This window comes from Oncorhynchus clarkii, chromosome 3 (assembly GCF_045791955.1).
Source record: "Oncorhynchus clarkii lewisi isolate Uvic-CL-2024 chromosome 3, UVic_Ocla_1.0, whole genome shotgun sequence".
Lineage (NCBI taxonomy): Eukaryota > Metazoa > Chordata > Actinopteri > Salmoniformes > Salmonidae > Oncorhynchus > Oncorhynchus clarkii.
In genome coordinates this window covers 53,657,684-53,677,545 of record NC_092149.1, presented here as the reverse complement: position 1 = coordinate 53,677,545, position 19,862 = coordinate 53,657,684, and the positions used below count along the sequence as shown (strand labels likewise).

General features: G+C 41.5%; 1 protein-coding gene across 1 annotated transcript in view; it reads right to left on the bottom strand.

The window, feature by feature from the left end:
- LOC139406017 (beta-1,3-galactosyltransferase 1-like) overlaps positions 1-13,336 on the bottom strand; it is a 111,397-nt gene extending 98,061 nt beyond the window's left edge. Inside the window, exon 1 of the mRNA XM_071148479.1 lies at positions 13,263-13,336. The gene's annotated coding sequence lies outside the window, so the exon portion shown is untranslated. The remainder of the gene's footprint in view (positions 1-13,262) is intronic.
- Positions 13,337-19,862: the final 6,526 nt, after the last annotated feature.

The window sequence follows — 19,862 nt, the reverse complement described above, 5'->3', positions numbered from 1 at the left end:
AGTGAATGATACAATCAAAACGACAATATAAAGAAACATTTGCCAAAATGTGTAATTATGTCTGGATACCAAAAACATGAAAGAACTGAAGATGTGTTTTATGAAACAGTACTCAGTAAAGACACAAATGATGTGTGTCACGTCCAAGCATAGCAAACCAGTTTGAAACATGCTGAGATGCCTAAAAGGAGACTGGAATTTTAATAACAATGAGTCTGTGATCCACTTGACCAAGAGCTGTGGAACACCACACTCCACAATGACCATGCCAGTGTGTTAGAGAGCAAGCAAATCCCCACAGAGAAACGCCAACTATAGCTCCAGTGCCTCTACAGGAACGGGCTTTAAATATATACTGTACCACCCAAAAGGAACAGGGGAAGGCGACTCCTAAAGTTCAGCAAAAGCTCTGCAGAAATACCCCGTCCTATCTTTAATCAAATACTAGCCTTGGTTTGGGGAAAAAGAACATCATGAAAAGGCAAGGGAGGATTAAACAAATATCCAACAGTATTACCCTGCTCAAACCTACTTCCTCTATATTGAATCTGATAAACCAAGGTTCTAAATGTGTTTTTGAATTCATAGGGCTGCAGATTTTCATATTGACAAACTAAAATGATTTCCTTGGCATTTTATTTTCCACTAGAAATTCTGCAGGAGTAGTGAACCCAACCAGACCCAACATTGGAAATCATTCCTTGGAATTCATTTCACAAGTCACATTCATTCATATTAAAGGTTGTGCGGTACCCTGCTTAGCCTGCTGGTGCAGTAAATGCCACGGTATGTCAACGCAACCAGAGGAATCAATTAACTACCACTATTACTGAAGTTGCAATCAATGCATCAATGTCAAGGAACTGGATTCAAAGCTGTAATTAAAACAGGTGTAAACTCCATAAGGTAGAAATGGGAATACGATAGTGTGTGTGTGCACACAAGGATTTGTTCACACACCTGTGTCTATATGTCCCACAGATGTGCAGGTTTTGTCCGTGCATGTGTGGCAAGAATGAGCAAAGAGTTTTGACTTGTATTGATGTCATGGCTAAAGGGATGATGTAATCCATTCAATTGAGCGCAAATGGCAATGACAACGATTATTACAGTGGCGCTCTAAGGAAGATGGATGAGGTGCACAGTAGAATTGGTTAGATATCAAACCAATCCATTCCCTGGAGGGAATTGGACACCACACACTACACATCAAGGTTAAGGCATACCATACAGCACATGACTGACAGGGATGAAAAGCCAAAGGGAGAAAATGTATCTTTTGAAATACGCATCCCCCCTCTGTTGCAGACGTCAACAGGAATCTAGAATAAAATCATAGATTTTATTTATAGCAGAGTGTCAAAACACTGGTTTAAATGTCCAATTAATATGCTGAAATAAGTAGTGACATTTTGAAGACATAAAAAATACTTGCACACATCACATCTCTGTTCAGATCATTTGTATTTTGCTGAATTAGTACCTTATAAACTGCTCACCCACCAATACTACCAGGGGGTCACTCTAGACTGGAATTGATTGGCTTGTTCTCCTGTAATCAATAGGACGCTAATGAATCACTCACATCGATATTTGTATTGAAATCAATGAAACTGGGACATTAACTGGGGCGACAAGTACCGTTGGTGCTCTTCTAACAGACAAACCTAAATGAACTTGGGTATACTACATACAGTATACCAGTCAATTGATGAGAACCTGTAGTAGCGATTTAACAACTCACACGTCTGTGAGAAAATGTTTACGACAGATAAAAATGAATCTGCAAATTCATGTGAGGCCTGAGACATCCCCGACTATAGACAGGCGTAAATGACAAAAACACTGGTACTAAACCAAAGATATTGATCTGTTTCAAGCAATTTTAAATTTTCAAATTTAAGATCATGATGAATATTCATTTTTAAACCACCAATTTGAGGTACAAATGTAATTAATGGAACGATATCAAACACATCAAACAAGTGGAAACCACATGTTTGACTCCATTACATTTATTCCATTCCAGCCAATACAATTAGGCTGTCCTCCTATAGCTCCTCCCACCAGCCTCCACTGGTTGACACTGATGTCATGTACAGGTAACAGTATGCAACGAATGGGGTCGAGAAGGTCAGTGTGCAAAATCCAGACATGAAAGATTGCTGCGAAAGAAACAATGTGTTGTAGGTCAACAAAGGAGAGAGTTTTCCATGCAATTTGTTAACCTTTTTTTGATTCATGAATTCTGCTGGAGGATTTAGCATAGGTAGTTCGCTACTGTTTGGTAGCTAACGAGCCCAGTGTTGGTTAGCTAGCTAACTTTTGTTGAGCCTATCTAGCCTAGCTAGCTAGTTACCATCTACAAAATAGACTTTCCATGCAATCTGTTTAGTTTTTTTGGATTAGCTAACATGCTAGCTAGCATGCTAGTTTTCTAACCTTGACTAGCTAGCTAGCTAAAGCTGGCAAATATGCTATGGTCGCTATTCACTAACTAGCTAGCTAACATAGGCTGGGCTCAATGGTCTTATCTTCCCTGAACCGTGTTCTTAGGGTATCCATTACTCAAGGGTAATACATGAGAAACACCCAGCATGTTAACGTTAGCTAGCTACTTGCGTCAACACACTTTGAGTAACACAAGTTCCTTTATCATGTAGCTAAACACTAGCAAGTACTATTATAGCTAGCTAGATAAGACAGAAACTAGCTAGGTAGCTAGCTAGGCCTAGCTAGCTATATGCCTAAGCTATAGAAATTATAATGATGATAACTAGGGGTAATGTAGCCCTTGATCATGACTCTCAGTTCCATTTGACAAAGGCCTCTTCTGTAGGGAGGAGTTTTGTTTACAGCCATGAACCCTGGTCTGAACATTAACAAGCATCGCTTGCGGTACGGTTTTGGTCGAATAGGGACATTGTCCTTCATATCGGCGAGAAATAATTTTCCAAAACCAAAGGTTAAATTGATACACACCTTTATAGGGTTAGGTGTTCCACAAGGCCCTAATAATTCTGTGTTACAGTGCTTGTTTACGGAAAACAGACAGAAGACTAATTAGCTAGCGTCTCCGAACACCTGTGTGTAAACGGAAGACAGACGCCTCAAACGTGTTGACACTGAAAAATACTGTTGGCTGCAACTGTGTCAAAACTGGTTAAAAACAGTTTACAGTAAGTGTATATTTTGCATTTTGGAAATGATTTTTATGTCATGTGAAAGTAAAGGGATTTATGTTTCTAGAACCGTATCGCAATTGAGAAGCAATTCACGTTTAGATAGAGTATTTGGCTGTTTTGGCATCCAGGGCCAATTCGCCCTTTAAACAGGACATGTAAGTTCCTTGGACTAAGGAGTAACATTTAGGCTCCTTGATTCCAATATTGGGCTAGGGGTAATGTAAAGTGTCTATGTTAGATTGTTATACATGCTTTGTCTCTACCACATATTAACAATGGCACCGGAGAAGAAGGCTGACGTTTTACGCGTCCTCAACGGATTGTGTCTTTTGTTTGTTTTTGTTTGTAACGTTGCTGCTATCGTCTCTTATAACCAAAAATAACTTCTGAACATCAGGACGATCAGACGATTACTCACCACGGACTGACAGAATCCTTTTTTTTTCTTTAACGAGTCTGACGAGGCCGACGAGAATGATATATTACTTTCTCGGGAACAGGCCCAGATCCCTGTGATTTGCATGAAGAGGAGGCAGAGGAAAAAGGGGCCAGAGGGCGGGCTGTTGTGGCTGAACGACGACACTATCAACATACAGCTGGCTGGTTATACGCTATACCGGCAGGATAGAACAGCAGCGTTTGGTAAGACAAGGATTGGCGGACTATGTATTTTTGTAAATAACAGCTGGTGCACGATATAGAAGGAAGTCTTGAGCTATTGCTCGCCTGAGGTAGAGTATGTTATGATAAGCTTGTAGACCACACTATCGCTACCTAGAGAGTTTTCATCTGTATTTTTCGTAGCTGTTTACATACCAACACAGACTGAGGCTGGTACTAAGACAACATTGAACGAGCTGTATTCCGCCATAAGCAAACAAGAACATTTTCATCCAGAGTGCAGCGCTCCTAGAAGCCTGGGACTTTAATGCAGGGAAACTTAAATCCATTTACCAAATTTCTATCAGCATGTTAAAAGTGCAACCAGAGGGAAAAAAACTCTGGACCACCTTTACTCCACACACAGACACGCATACAAAGCTCTCCCTCACCCTCCATTTGGCAAATCTGACCACAATTCTATCCTCCTGATTCCTGCTTACAAGCAAAAATTAAAGCTGGAAGCACCAGTGACTAGATCAATACAAAAGTGGTCAGATGAAGCAGATGCTAAGCTACAGGACAGTTTTGCTAGCACAGACTGGAATATGTTCCGGGATTCCTCCAATGGTATTGAGGAGTACACCACATCAGTCAATGGCTTCATCAATAAGTGCAACGATGACGTCGTCCCCACAGTGACCGTACGTCATACCCCAACCAGAAGCCATGGATTAAAGGCAACATATGCTCTGAACTAAAGGCTAGAGCTATCGCTTTCAAGGAGCGGGACTCTTTTTTTAAATTTATTTTTTTTAATATTTTTTTTTACCCCTTTATCTCCCCAATTTCGTGGTATCCAATTTTTAGTAGCTACTATCTTGTCTCATCGCTACAACTCCCGTACGGGCTCGGGAGAGACGAAGGTTAAAAGTAATGCATCCTCCGATACACAACCCAACCAAGCCACACTGCTTCTTAACACAGCGCGCATACAACCCGGAAGCCAGCCGCACCAATGTGTCGGAGGAAACACATGGCAACCCTGGCAACCTTGGTTAGCGTGCACTGCGCCCGGCCCGCCACAGGAGTCACTGGTGCGCGATGAGACAAGGATACCCCTACCGGCCAAACCCTCCCTAACCCGGACAACACTAGAACAATTGGACCTCCCGGTCGCTTACGACAGAGCCTGGGCGCGAACCCAGAGTCTCTGGTGGCACAGCTGGCACAGCTGGCACTGCAGTACAGCACCCTTAACCACTGCGCCACCCGGGAGGCCCGGAGCGGGACTCTTAACTCGGAAGCGTATAAGAAATCCTGCTATGCCCTCCGACGAACCATCAAACAGGCAAAGCATCAATACAGGACTAAGATCGAATCGTACTACACCGGCTCTGACGCTTGTCAGGTGTGGCAGGGCTTGCAAACCATTACAGACTACAAAGGGATGCACAGCCGATAGCTATCCAGTGACACGAGCCTTCCAGACGAGCTAAACTACTTCTATGCTCGCTTCGTGGCAAAAAACACTGAAACATGCACGAGCGCACCAACTGTTCCGGAAGACTGCATGATCACACTCTCCGCAGTCGATGTGAGTAAGACCTTTAAACAGGTCAACATTCACAAGGCAGCGGGGCCAGACAGATTACCAGGACATGTACAGCGAGCATGCGCTGACCAACTGGCAAGTGACTTCACTGATATTTTCAACCTCTCCCTGTCCTAGTCTGTAATACCAACATGGTTTAAGCAGACCACCATAGTGCCTCAGGGATGTGTGTTCAGTCCCCTCCTGTACTCCCTGTTCACTCATGACTGCACAGCCAGGCACGACTCCAACACCATCATTAAGTTTGCAGATGACACAACAGTGGTAGGCCTGATCACCGACAATGACGAGACAGCCTATAGGGAGGTCAGAGACCTGGCCGTGTGATGCCAGGACAACAACGTGATCAAGACAAAGGAGATGATTGTGGACTACAGGAAAAAGAGGACCGAGCACGCCCCCATTCTCATCGACGGGGCTGCATTGGAGCAGGTTGGGAGCTTCAAGTTCCTTGGTGTCCACATCAACAAAAAACTAACATGGTCCAAGCACACCAAGACAGTCGTGGAGAGGGAATGACAAAACCTATTCCACCTCAGGAGACTGAAAAGAATTGGCATGGGTCCTCAGATCCTCATAAGGTTCTACAGCTGCACAATCGAGAGCACCCTTTTCTCTTGATGACAGCTTTCAACACTCTTGGCATTCTCTTAACCAGCTTCATGAGGTAGACGCCTGGAATGCATTTCAATTAACAAGTGTGCCTTCTTAAAAGTTCATTTGTGGAATTTCTTTCCTTAATGTGTTTTAGCCAATCAGTTGTGTTGTGACAAGGTAGGGGTGGTATACAGAAGATAGCCCTATTTGGTAAGTCCATATTATGACAAGAACAGCTAAAATAAGCAAAGACAAACAACAGTCCATCATTACTTTAAGACATGAAGGTCAGTTAATACGGAAAATTTCAAGAACTTTTAAAGTTTCTTCAAGTGCAGTCGCAAAAACCATCAAGCACTATGATGAAACTAGCTCTCATGAGGACTGCCACAGGAAAGGAAGAACCAGAGTTACCTCTGCTGCAGAGGATACGTTCATTAGAGTTACCAGTCTCAGAAATTGCAGCCCAAATAAATGCTTCACAGAGTTCAAGAAACAGACACATCTCAACATCAACTTTTCAGAGGAGACTGTGTAAATCAGGCCTTCATGGTCAAATTGCTGCAAAGAATCCACTACTAAAGGACACCAATAATAAGAAGAGACTTGCTAGGGCCAAGAAACACAAGCAATGGACCGATGGAAATCTGTCCTTTAGTCTCATCAATCCAAATGTGAGATTTTTGGTTCCAACCGGCATGTGTTTTTGAGACACAGAGTAGGTGAACGGATGATCTCTGCATGTGTGGTTCCCACTGTGAAGCATGGAGGAGGAGGTGGGATGGTGTGTGGGTGCTTTGCTGGTGACACTGTATGTGATTTAGAGAATTCAAGGCACACAGAACCAGCATGGCCACCACAGCATTCTGCAGCGATACACCATCCCATCTGGTTTGTACTTAGTGGGACTATCATTTGTTTTTCAACAGGACAATGACCCAACACACCTCCATGCTGTGAAAGGGCTATTTGACCAAGATGGAAAGTGATGAATCAGATGACCTGGCCTGCACAATCACCAGACCTCAACCCATTTGAGAAGGTTTGGGATGAGTTGGACCGCAGAGTGAATGAAAAACAGCCAACAAGTGCTCACCTTATGTGGGAACTCCTTCAAGACTGTTGGAAAAGCATTCCAGGTGAAGCTGATTGAGAGAATGCCAAGAGTGTGCAAATCTGTCATCAAGCAAAGGGTGGCTACTTTGAAGAATCTCAAATATAAAATATATTTTGATTTGTTTAACACTTTTTTGGTTACTACATGATGTATCATATGTATCATATGTAACATATGTATCATTTCATAGTTAATCTACAATGTAGAAAATAGAAAAAAATAAAGAAACGCTGGTACTGTAAGTACTGTTTTATATATAATCTGAGGTGACACACGTATGGTCAGTCAGTGAGGTTGACCTATCTATATCTGATCTGTTTTTGTAAACTCAACCAAGTTAACCCAGATGGTACTCTTTTTGAGTGGAGATTTTGAAGATTGCGCAGTCACGGGTAGGTAATTAGAGCCTATTGAGCCTCCAACCTTTGTAATCTCAGACGCCCAGCGCATCTGCCAACAAGAGATTACAACCTTGTGACAGTTATACTGAATCGGATGCAGCTGAGAAGAAAATAAACACTAATTTGGGGAATTTAGTGGAAACCTTCCCGTTTGTAACAAGCATTTGTTGTTACACCTGTGTAATTACATGCTGCAATTACCACCAGTTACATGTTGTTATTACAGTGTAACTATGAGTTATTACAATTAACTACAATACTTGTTAGTGTAATTGCACATGTTTTACACTGTAACAAGGACACCTTCAAATGAATTGATACCAAATAAATTAATATTTAGATTTAACATGATAGTACATGAAGCACACTCACCTTACTTTTACAACAATGAAATCTATATCTTGCTCATTTAACCATGGAGAGAGTTGCTCCTAAACACAATTTAACCGAGCGCTCTAGACTAGACCTTCCATTGTGACTGTGCAGCAGGCTGAACGTCGCACGTCTCTACTAAACGCATAATCATATGCATGGCCATATGGGATTCATCTGGGCACGATTTGTTTAATAAACACACTATAAAAATTACTCAACTGCAACGTAATAGAATTTTGCCAAATTGCCATGATGAACACAGCCACAGAGTATGTAAGGGACAGTTCGAAAATGTGGATATCGACTGCCACTTCAGCACGCTTTTGTAGCACAGTCGATGCCATGCAGGGCTAGGGGCCATAAGGATGAGGGTTTGCCGACCACCACGGACGAGCCCACTCTCCCTGCCTGTTTCATTAGGCCTGCACTACGATCAGAGCCGGCTGCAGACAATGATCAGCTAGGGGGAAATAAGATTTTCACCATTTTGTACCATATTTATAATTATATAAAATATAATCAACAAATGTTCCACCACACAACTAATAAACAAAGCATATGACTTTGGCACTTCAATATCATGGTTTGTTGTGGTAGTTTATTCCACTCAACAGCGCCGGTGTACAAAAATGTGTTCTTACCAGATAGACTTTAATATTTAAAACAGTGAATATGAGAGTCTCTGGCTCTGTTATTACGCTGGTGGACATCTCTAACAAATGAAAAATTGCTGAATAGGTACCTGGGGGCTGAGTCCATGATCATTCTGTGGACCAGAACAAGTTGAAGTAATACTACTCTTTTTTTCCACAGATAGCCAGCGTAGCAGCCTAAAAAGCTCGACCTCCAGATGAGTATGAGGGGGGAGTTTAAGTACAATTTGGGCCTGCTGGTGAACCATGATGTGCAGGCATAATCAAACTGACACTGGACTAGTGCATTTGCTAGGGTCTTTAGGGTGTCTATAGCTAGGCTTCCATCCAATTGGCGACAGATTATAAAAAAAATCTGCATAAAAACAATATGCCCATTTTCCCATCAGAGTTTGATTTCCAACAAATTGACTAGTGCACATAAAAATGACTTTTGCAGTTAAATGCCCATGTACCGAATAGAAAATACAAGTTAAATGGGTTTTCATCTCATTTTCAACTCTAAACCTACTGATGATTTTGTGCAAAAAATGTTGTGCAGGTATAGCCAATGTGCCCACTCTGGTATTGGCACGTGTGCTCTCAGCCAGCAGCTCGCAGATACAATGTGGGTAAAGCCTACATGATGAGATTATTATGGACAAAAGTGCAAGATTATTTTGATTTGTCAAATGGCAGCCAAGCATCAATCATCATGTCACCAGAATAAGACCCTCAATATTTATAAAAGGAGCATCAAGCTCATCACCTTGCACTTTCACCACCCTGTGAAGTTCATCATAACTTATGTCATCTAGCCTAACAAACTGCACGCTTTCCCATGATGTTGTGACATTTTTTATACAACATGTACATTACTCCCATAAAAAGGTTGGATGTAAAGCCATTTTTAGGATGCTGGAATTAGATTTTGGACGGACGAGACTTTTGAAGAAGTCTTTGTGACTGGTTTGGTTATGCTACAATTAAAAGGTAATACATTTTAAAAGTTAAATGACAAATATACTGCTAAAAATATAAATGCAACATGTAAAGTGTTGGTCCCATGTTTCATGAGCTGAAATTAAAGATCCCAGAAATTTTCCATACATACAAAATGCTTGTTTCTGTCATATTTTGTGCACAAATTTGTTTACATCCCTGTTAGTGAGCATTTCTCCTTTGCCAAGATAATACATCCACCTGAAAGGTGTGGCATATTAAGAAGCTGATTAAACAGCATGATCAATACACAGGTGCACTTTGTGCTGGGGACAATAACAGGCCAATCTAAATGTGCAGTTCTATCACACAACACAATGCCACAGATGTCACAAGTTTTGAGGGAGCATGGAATTGGCACGCTGACTGCAGGAACGTTGACCAGAGCTGTTGCCAGACAATTCTCTACAATAAGCCAAACATCGCTTTAGAGAATTTGGCAGTATGTCCAACCGGCCTCACAACCGTAGACCACATGTAACCATGCCAGCCTAGGACCTCCACATTTGGCTTTTTACCTGTGGGATCGTCTGCAACAGCCACCTGGACAGCCACCTGGACAGCTGATGAAACTGAGGAGTATTTCTGTCTAATAAAGCCCTTTTGTGGGGAAAAACTAATTCTGATTGACGGAGCCCCTGCCCAGTCATTTGAAATCCATAGATTAGGGCCTAATTCATTTATTTCAATGTACTGGTTTTGTTTTATACGAACCAGAATCAATCAAATCTTTGAAATTGTTGCATGTTGCATTTATATTTTTGTTCAGTATATTTAGATTATAATATATATATATATTGAAGCGTTAGGTTCTAGGTGGGCGATGATTGGAAAGGAGGCAGAGCGTTAAACTTTACTGGGCCTGCCCATAGCATACGTGGTCACATTATTATAGGACGACTTTGGAGAATGAGCATCTTCAACAGACGGCGCATCTCAGTATCAGAAGTAAAAATACAGCCAGACTGGCCTGGTACTGTGCCTTTCTAGACCTTATAAATTGTCAAGAGTACACCCACAATTGATCCAAATGGAATTAAACATTCAATTCACAGGGCTTCAAATGCGCCGGTATTCAAATGACATTTTCACTGCGCCTAGAATAGAATTTTTTACTCACTTGAAAACAATAATGCAATTATTCATTGCATTGTGGTGTTGTAGGCTAGTCTAGGATAATTGTATTGTCCCGAAACAAGATCAATAGGGGAGCTTTTTGAGCTGTGTGTCTCATATCTTCACTGTTATTACAATGTTGCATATGGCCTCTCCGCTGCCTATGAGCTATTCCTATTTGTTCTTGTGGCTTCATATTGAAAATGTATGCAGGTTTGAATGCTTGTATGTGTTGTATGATTGCCAATTAAACATATGCCTTCTATAACCATACCAAATGTAACATATCATATTAATTTGAGTCTCCCGGATTTACGTTGACTATAATACATCTAGACTGATATACATATACACTGCATAGACACTGAGTGTTCAAAACATTAATAATAATGAGTTGCACCCCCCCTTTTGCCCTCAGAACAGCCACAATTTGTCTGGGCATGGCCTCTACAAGGTGTCGAAACCGTTCCACAAGGATGCTGGACTATGTTGACTCCAATGCTTCCCACAGTCAAGTTCGCTGGATGTCCTTTGGTTGGTGGACCATTCTGGATACACACAGGAAATTGTTGAACGTGAAAAACACAGCAGCATTGTAGTTCTTGACATAAATCATTGCGCCTGGCTTCTACTATCATACCCTATTCAAAGGCACTTGAATCTTTTGTCTTGCCCATTCACCATCTGAATGGCACACATACACAATCCGTGTCTCAAATGGTCTCAATGCATAAAAATCCTTATTTAACCTGTCTTCTCCCCTTCATCTACACTGACTGAAGTTGATTTAACACGTGACATTCATAAGGTATCATCGTTTTCACTTGGATTCACTTGGTCAGTCTATGTTATGGAAAGAGCCGGTTGTCCTTAATGTTTTGTACACTCAGTGTACACCCTGTGTTATAGTAAAATTTTGCACACAGAAAAGCATAGTGCAAAAGGGAAGTACCAAAACAACTTGATATAGGGGAGGTGCGTGCAAGCATATGAGGACATTTGGCTAGGATGGAATAAATTATATAGTACAACCTGCAAAAGAGCAAATGTAAACCGGGGGAAAAAGACACAAAACCTCCCCTGTGCCCAATAAAAAAACACAAAACCCTCCCCAAAACAAAAAAAAGGTATACAAACCCTTCTCTATTTTGGACCACCTCCCCCACCATAGTAAATTTCAAACTGTCTCTAACATTATGGTAACACTTTACATGAAGTTGCTCCAATACCTGTGTATAGGCGAACATTGCAATAACTTAATACCTAAAATGAGGGCCATAGGCATTCCTTTCTTTCAGTCGTTTTATCTTTGTATATGTTGTACATAGGGAGGGAGATATAAGAGACATGACGGTATGAGATGAAAATGCCTCTGTATAACCAGGAGTAAAGCAGGAGTTCTAGAGCTCCAGTAGTTATTGAGCAGTCAGAATAAAGAGAAATAAGCAACTGCTAGGTGGCCCCCAACCAAAAAGAATAATAAAAACATGGTTGTTCATCAGCAGTTTTTCTCTCCTTATGACAGTCACTCAATTAGCCCATGTCAGCTAAAAACGTTTTGATTGATAAAATAGTCTAGCCAGCTGTGCATGTGCCCAGAATTGCAGGAAATGAGCTTCAAAACTGCAAAAAAAAATCTCCGCCACATGGCAAAACTTGTAGAAATGCATGAAATGAGTTATTAACTTGCTTAGGATCCCCAAAAGGCCAGGGCCCGCCCTGTACACAGCACATAGATAGACAGATAATAATACCTAGACAATACTTCAATTAAACATGCCATGTGGCAGACAGGACCAGAAAGACTATCAGATTCCATTTTTGTAACGAGATAATGATGTTTGTAATGCTTTTTCACTGGAGGCATGAGTGTACCAAAGTCCCCTCCTACATCTTGACCTTAACATCCGAGGCAACAGACCTTTGTTAGGCTACTATCAAGGAAAAAAATACGTGGAATACAAAATGAAAGCCCGTGTGTCAAGGTCACGACTACCATGTTCAAATGTGTCCCAACATCTTAAAGTGTTCCTGTAAGTATGGTGGATTTTGTCAACTCAAGCTCATTTCAGTATTTCGGCTATTGCTAAATAAAGTTAAATGCTTCTTCATACCAACTTTCTAGTCTAGACTAGCCAAACGGAGTGTAGTATGAGGGGACATTTGCGGCAATAAAAATCATCCAAAAATTGTTAGGCTGTTTTTTTTTTGTTACCATGGACAGTTCATTTTGAAGCAGGCTAGTCCATTATCATTATCAAAATATCCCCCATAATATAATAAGAGATGTGCCCAGTGCTGCACAGCTGCGCAGAAATCCTATTGATGGGCTCGCATCCATCGTAGGACACAGGAACACGCGGATCCTAAAGCTACACGGTGAATTTAATGAGTCAATGAACGAAATACCTCGAGACCGAATAAAAACTATTTGAACAGTAGCCTGTGAGGTGGTTGGGATTGTGAACGCAGTCGTGTACCCTAAACATTAGGTTATGGTAAACTCATTAACATGTCATAATAAACGGGAGAGTGAAATCCCCGGGATAGGCTAGTAAACAGCTGATTAAAAAGCCTCGAAAACAATATAACAGACGGCAGAAACAAGCAAGCTGAGCTTACCTCTTTTATCGTCCCCATCCCATTCAGACTTCTGGTCCTGATGCGACAGCAGTACCTTGTTCAGCATCCTAAAGCGATGCCTATTTGTCTCAAGGAAACGTGATCGTAGAGCATGGAGCTGGAGCTCATGCGTTGGTTGACAAGAGACCGCTCCAATCAGAGTAATCCGATGGGGTTGTAGCCAATCCACTTGAAAGAAAGAAAGCTACTTCACATACTGTAGCAAGGTGGATTGACGTTATAAGAGTATTTCCAGGCAACTCTATTTATTTATTATTTTTACACATTTAGCAGAATTAGGCTACTGGCTATATAGCCCAGTTCTTTCTAAATATAACACCAGAGGCCTAGCCTACTTGATAATGAGAGAAATTGTGGGATATTTTTTCTGTATATAATATGTATAGCTTTACAAAGACTAAAGACTAAAAACAAAAACCACAAAAAGAATGTAAAAGTAATATCCACCTTCATTTCTTAACTTTACAAATTTGGTGAGAAAACCCCCACACATTTATTCTCCGTAGCTACCCCAGTGGCAGCTCCCTTACAAAAAAAAGATTGCAGTCAGAGTGCAGTATAAACTGCAGTATGCTGCAAATACTGCTTCCAAAATAACACCAATTTTTTTTTTTTGCTGCAGTAATTTGGCATTGTAACTGCAGTTAGAGTGTAGTATATTCTGAAATTACTGCTCCAAAATACCACAGTCGACTGCAGTTACTGCAATTTTACTGCAGTTTCAAAACGCAATCTTTTTTTTGTAAGGGCCGGCATTACAGAAGATTCAGCTCACACTATGCTCAAACCTATACAGAATAAATGACATGAATACAGCTTGCCTTCTTGGGAAATAAGTAGGGAATACTCTATACTAGGCTATTCTTAATAGCCTAAGAGAGTTTAAAACTCTGCAAAAATAAAAAATAAATTACTAGGCTGTTACATGAGTTCGTTCGTACCACCACATCAAAGCTGTGGGGGTGTTCAAAAAGCAGGTTGATGCTAATTCTTGTCCTGGAGGCAGAACTGAGCGAGATATGCCGTCTGCAATGTCAAAATGGTGTAGTTTGTAAAGATTCATGAAAAAAATAGCTTTTTTTTCTTATTTTAAGGTTAGGGTTCGGCATTAGGTTAAGGCTTTTATGACTTTGTGGCTTTGAGAGCTAATGACCACTCTGCAGAGCAGCTTCCAGAACAAGATTCATGACGAAATACGCTAACCTGCATTGAAAAATCGAAAAGGATTCGCACATTGACAGGAGTGGATGGAATAGCTCGACAGGGTGGAGTCCGCATTGTACGCATGCCTAAGGAGGTAGGATGACCTGCAACATTTGGTCGTAAACCTATTTTAAATCGGTAGTTGCATGTATTTTAAGACAGGGATGTGACGAGCTATCCACATGCTTGTCTCACGAATGTCTTGCCTCTCTTGATTCCTCAAAATACTTTTAAAAAGTAAAGTAAATTGAAAAAATAAATTTCAGTGTGAATGGGATCTTAAACTTGAACTTGTTTCTGGCACACCTGGGGATTGAGTTAAGTTTCTTGTTCCACTTAATCACATAGGATAACTGCCAACATGGATAAGGATTAAGTTAAATTACATTACATGCCTTTATTTAAAGCCTGTGTTGTCTGGAGTAGATTGAACCATAGGTTCAACATAGTGTATGCAATTATTTTATTATTGTAGGCTAGTTATCAATCAGTTTATCAATCGATGTGATTATAAGCATTATAGGGAATTTAACAGATGCAAAACAAGCACTTTCCCACAGCAAACATTTCACCTGTCCGTAACAGCAGCAGAGAACATGCTATTTGGGTTGTTTGGGAGTTACAGTACAGTATCAATGTGTTTGTAGGCAGGTTATTCAACAGTTACAGCTTTATTACACCAAAATGGCTAAATGTATGTCATATGTGCAGTCAAAAAGGCCCAGTGCAGTCAAAAGCGTGATTTACCTGTGTGTTATATGGATTTCCACACTGTGAGGTTAGAATAATACTGAAATGGTGAAAATTATAATAATGCCATTTTAGTGTAATTGTTTATATTTTTTATTTAACCTTTATTTAACTAGGCAAGTCAGTAAAGAACAAATTCTTAATTACAGTGACGGCCTACCCCGGCAAAACCCAGACGACACTGGGCCAATTGTACACCACCCTATGGGACTCCCAATCATGGCTGAATGTGATGCAGCCTGGATTTGAACCAGGGACTGCAGTAACGACCTCTTGCATTGAGATGCAGTGCCTTAGACCTGCGGTTCCTAACCACTTGGCCGCAGCAAATTCGCTTCCGGGCCACACAGAAAGGATTTAAAAAATGTTTTAACCATTTTTTATTTGTAAAATAAAATAATAATTATATACAATTATAGGCTATTTGTGCAGTAATTACATTGAACTTGGTGCAGTCTGTTGGTCCTTTTCTCACCACTCTAACATCTCTGTCACACCCACAACAGTTTACAGATTTTGAACTAATAATGCGAGTTCATCACGGTCTGCCTGAGTTGTGTTGCCCGCCAACTTTGTACTAGCTAGCTATGTTAGCTGACATGAATAAAAACAAACAAACGTCGCCGGAGAGCTTCTTCAGAAGGAGTAAGGGAGATAAAAGGCCCAATGACGATGTCGATAATGCAGAGACAGCAGAGTCCGAGACTACAAAAAAACTGAAAGCCTCATTCAATAGAAAATATGATGAGTCCTATCTAAAATATGGCTTTATTGCGACAGGTGACTCACATGTTCCAAGCCCCCTGTGCGTAGAATGTGGAGATAGGCTATCTAACGAGACAACGAATCCCTCAAAACTGCTTCGGCACATCGAATCCAAGCACTCTGCACTTAAAGACAAACCTGTTGAATTCTTTGAGCGAAGAAAACGTGAAACAGAAGGACAGAAGCAAGTCTTGAAAGCCACCGCATCAACAAACGTGGCTACACTGAGAGTGTCATACTTAGTGGCTAGCCGTATGGCTAAGGCCAAGAAGCCTTTCACTTTTGGCAAGGAGTTGATTCTACCTGCTGCTAAGGACATTTGCAGTGAACTCTTAGGAGAGGCTGCAGCTAAAAAGATAGCACAGGTTCCTCTTTCAGCTACCACCGTCACTAGGCAAATTGATGAAAGAGCGGGAGGACGTCAAGGCACAATTGTTAGAGAGGCTTAACGAGTCTCGTGGTATGCAATCCAGGTTGACAAATCTACCGATGTCGACAACAAGGCAATACTGCTTGTTTATGTGCGATATACATTTCAGGATGATGTGCACGCGGATATGTTGTGTGTGCTATCCCTGCCGACTAACACAACAGCCTTAGAAATATTCAAGTCTTTGGATGATTACATGTCAGGAAAATTGGATTGGTCATTCAGTGTTGGCGTATGCACAGATGGGGTTGCTGCCATGACTGGACGGCTGTCTGGTTTCACTACCCGGTTAAAGAGGTTGCGCCTGTATGTGAGTCTACGCACTGTGTCATTCACAGAGAAATGCTGGCTAGCAGAAAATGTCGCCTGAATCGAACCTTGTATTGGATGATATTAAAGTTATCAATCACATCAAAGCACACGCCCTTAACTCGCGTCTGTTTGGGCAGCTTTGCGAGGAAATGGGACGCAGAGGACAAATGCCTTCTCTTATACACAGAAGTCAGATGGCTATCCAGGGGGAGGTCACTTGCCAGAGTGTTTGAGTTACGAGAGCCGCTGTAGAGATTTCTTTAAAAAGAAAAAGTCACCACTGGCAGCACATTTAAAGGACTAGGAATGGCTCGCAAAACTCGCTTACCTGTGCGACATATTCAACCTGCTCAATGAACTCAGTCTGTCACTTCAGGGGAGAAGGACAACTATCTTTAAGTCGGCAGATAAAGTGGCTGCAGTCAAAGCTAAACTGGAACTGTGGGGACGGCGAGTGGACAGGAGCATATTTGACATGTTCCCAACATTAGCATGGATTTTTGGGAGAGACTGAGACGGGGCCATCTTTCTCCCAGCTGGTGCTCTAGCTTCGCTGTCAACGGAGTTTGAGCGTTACTTCCCAACCGCCAAAGACCCACGAAGTGCGAAGGAATGGATCTGCGACCCATTTGTGAATGTCCCAGGTGAATCGTCCATGTCCGTGCAGGAAGAAGATCAACTCCTTGAGGATGCAAATGACGGTGCCCTTAAAAGTATGTTTGAGAACTTCATCTCTGCCGACCTTCTGGATTAAAATCAAGGCGGAATATCCTGAGATAGCCACAAAAGCACTGAAAACGTTGCTTCCACTTCTATCTCTGCGAAGCCGGGTTTTCCGCAATGACGGCAACAAAAACGAAATCACGGAGTAGACTGGACCTAAGGAACACGCTTCGGGTGTCACTGTCTCCATTCACCCTTAGATGGGACCATCTTGTTGCCGGGAAACAAGCTCAGGGCTCCCACTGATTCAGCGACATGGTAAGTTGTCATGTTTTTATTACATACAGTGCCTTGCGAAAGTATTCGGCCCCCTTGAACTTTGCGACCTTTTGCCACATTTCAGGCTTCAAACATAAAGATATAAAACTGTATTTTTTTGTGAAGAATCAACAACAAGTGGGACACAATCATGAAGTGGAACGACATTTATTGGATATTTCAAACTTTTTTAACAAATCAAAAACTGAAAAATTGGGCGTGCAAAATTATCCAGCCCCCTTAAGTTAATACTTTGTAGCGCCACCTTTTGCTGCGATTACAGCTGTAAGTTGCTTGGGGTATGTCTCTATCAGTTTTGCACATCGAGAGACTGACATTTTTTCCCATTCCTCCTTGCAAAACAGCTCGAGCTCAGTGAGGTTGGATGGAGAGCATTTGTGAACAGCAGTTTTCAGTTCTTTCCACAGATTCTCAATTGGATTCAGGTCTGGACTTTGACTTGGCCATTCTAACACCTGAATATGTTTATTTTTGAACCATTCCATTGTAGATTTTGCTTTATGTTTTGGATCATTGTCTTGTTGGAAGACAAATCTCCGTCCCAGTCTCAGGTCTTTTGCAGACTCCAACAGGTTTTCTTCCAGAATGGTCCTGTATTTGTCTCCATCCATCTTCCCATCAATTTTAACCATCTTCCCTGTCCCTGCTGAAGAAAAGCAGGCCCAAACCATGATGCTGCCACCACCATGTTTGACAGTGGGGATGGTGTGTTCAGGGTGATGAGCTGTGTTGCTTTTACACCAAACATAACGTTTTGCATTGTTGCCAAAAAGTTCAATTTTGGTTTCATCTGACCAGAGCACCTTCTTCCACATGTTTGGTGTGTCTCCCAGGTGGCTTGTGGCAAACTTTAAACGACACTTTTTATGGATATCTTTAAGAAATGGCTTTCTTCTTGCCACTCTTCCATAAAGGCCAGATTTGTGCAATATACGACTGATTGTTGTCCTATGGACAGAGTCTCCCACCTCAGCTGTAGATCTCTGCAGTTCATCCAGAGTGATCATGGGCCTCTTGGCTGCATCTCTGATCAGTCTTCTCCTTGTATGAGCTGAAAGTTTAGAGGGACGGCCAGGTCTTGGTAGATTTGCAGTGGTCTGATACTCCTTCCATTTCAATATTATCGCTTGCACAGTGCTCCTTGGGATGTTTAAAGCTTGGGAAATCTTTTTGTATCCAAATCCGGCTTTAAACTTCTTCACAACAGTATCTCGGACCTGCCTGGTGTGTTCCTTGTTCTTCATGATGCTCTCTGCGCTTTTAACGGACCTCTGAGACTATCACAGTGCAGGTGCATTTATACGGAGACTTGATTGCACACAGGTGGATTGTATTTATCATCATTAGTCATTTAGGTCAACATTGGATCATTCAGAGATCCTCACTGAACTTCTGAAGAGAGTTTGCTGCACTGAAAGTAAAGGGGCTGAATAATTTTGCACGCCCAATTTTTCAGTTTTTGATTTGTTAAAAAAGTTTGAAATATCCAATAAATGTCGTTCCACTTCATGATTGTGTCCCACTTGTTGTTGATTCTTCACAAAAAAATACAGTTTTATATCTTTATGTTTGAAGCCTGAAATGTGGCAAAAGGTCGCAAAGTTCAAGGGGGCCGAATACTTTCGCAAGGCACTGTATATGGTCATTAGAGAAAAATATGCACTTTATGTTTCTATAACATCATCACGTTAGACCTAATTAAACTAAAATGTTATGAAAAGCGGCTATACTAAACTTATTGGCCTAATAATATTCTGCTCGTATCGTGACCCCCCCGACGGCCTATCTGGTAAAATATTGTCTGTACGAGACCGGTCTGTGGTGCAAAAAAGGTTGGGGACCGCTGCCTTAGACTGATGTGCCTCTCGGGAGCCCAAAAGCTTACACAGCTTTTGAAAAGACCACCTGAAATGTACGCATGTTTTGGTGGGATCGAGTTTTCGCCTTCCATTCTGACATCACCATGCAATAAATTAGTTAATAGACCAATAGGAAATAGAGTTCCAGACCTCTCTGCCAATAACAACACATTTTCAGCTTTCCCTCCCACTCAGACCACTCCCAGACACTTGTAGCAAAATTCTGTCTTGAGAAATAACTCTTTGCTTCAGAAGCTA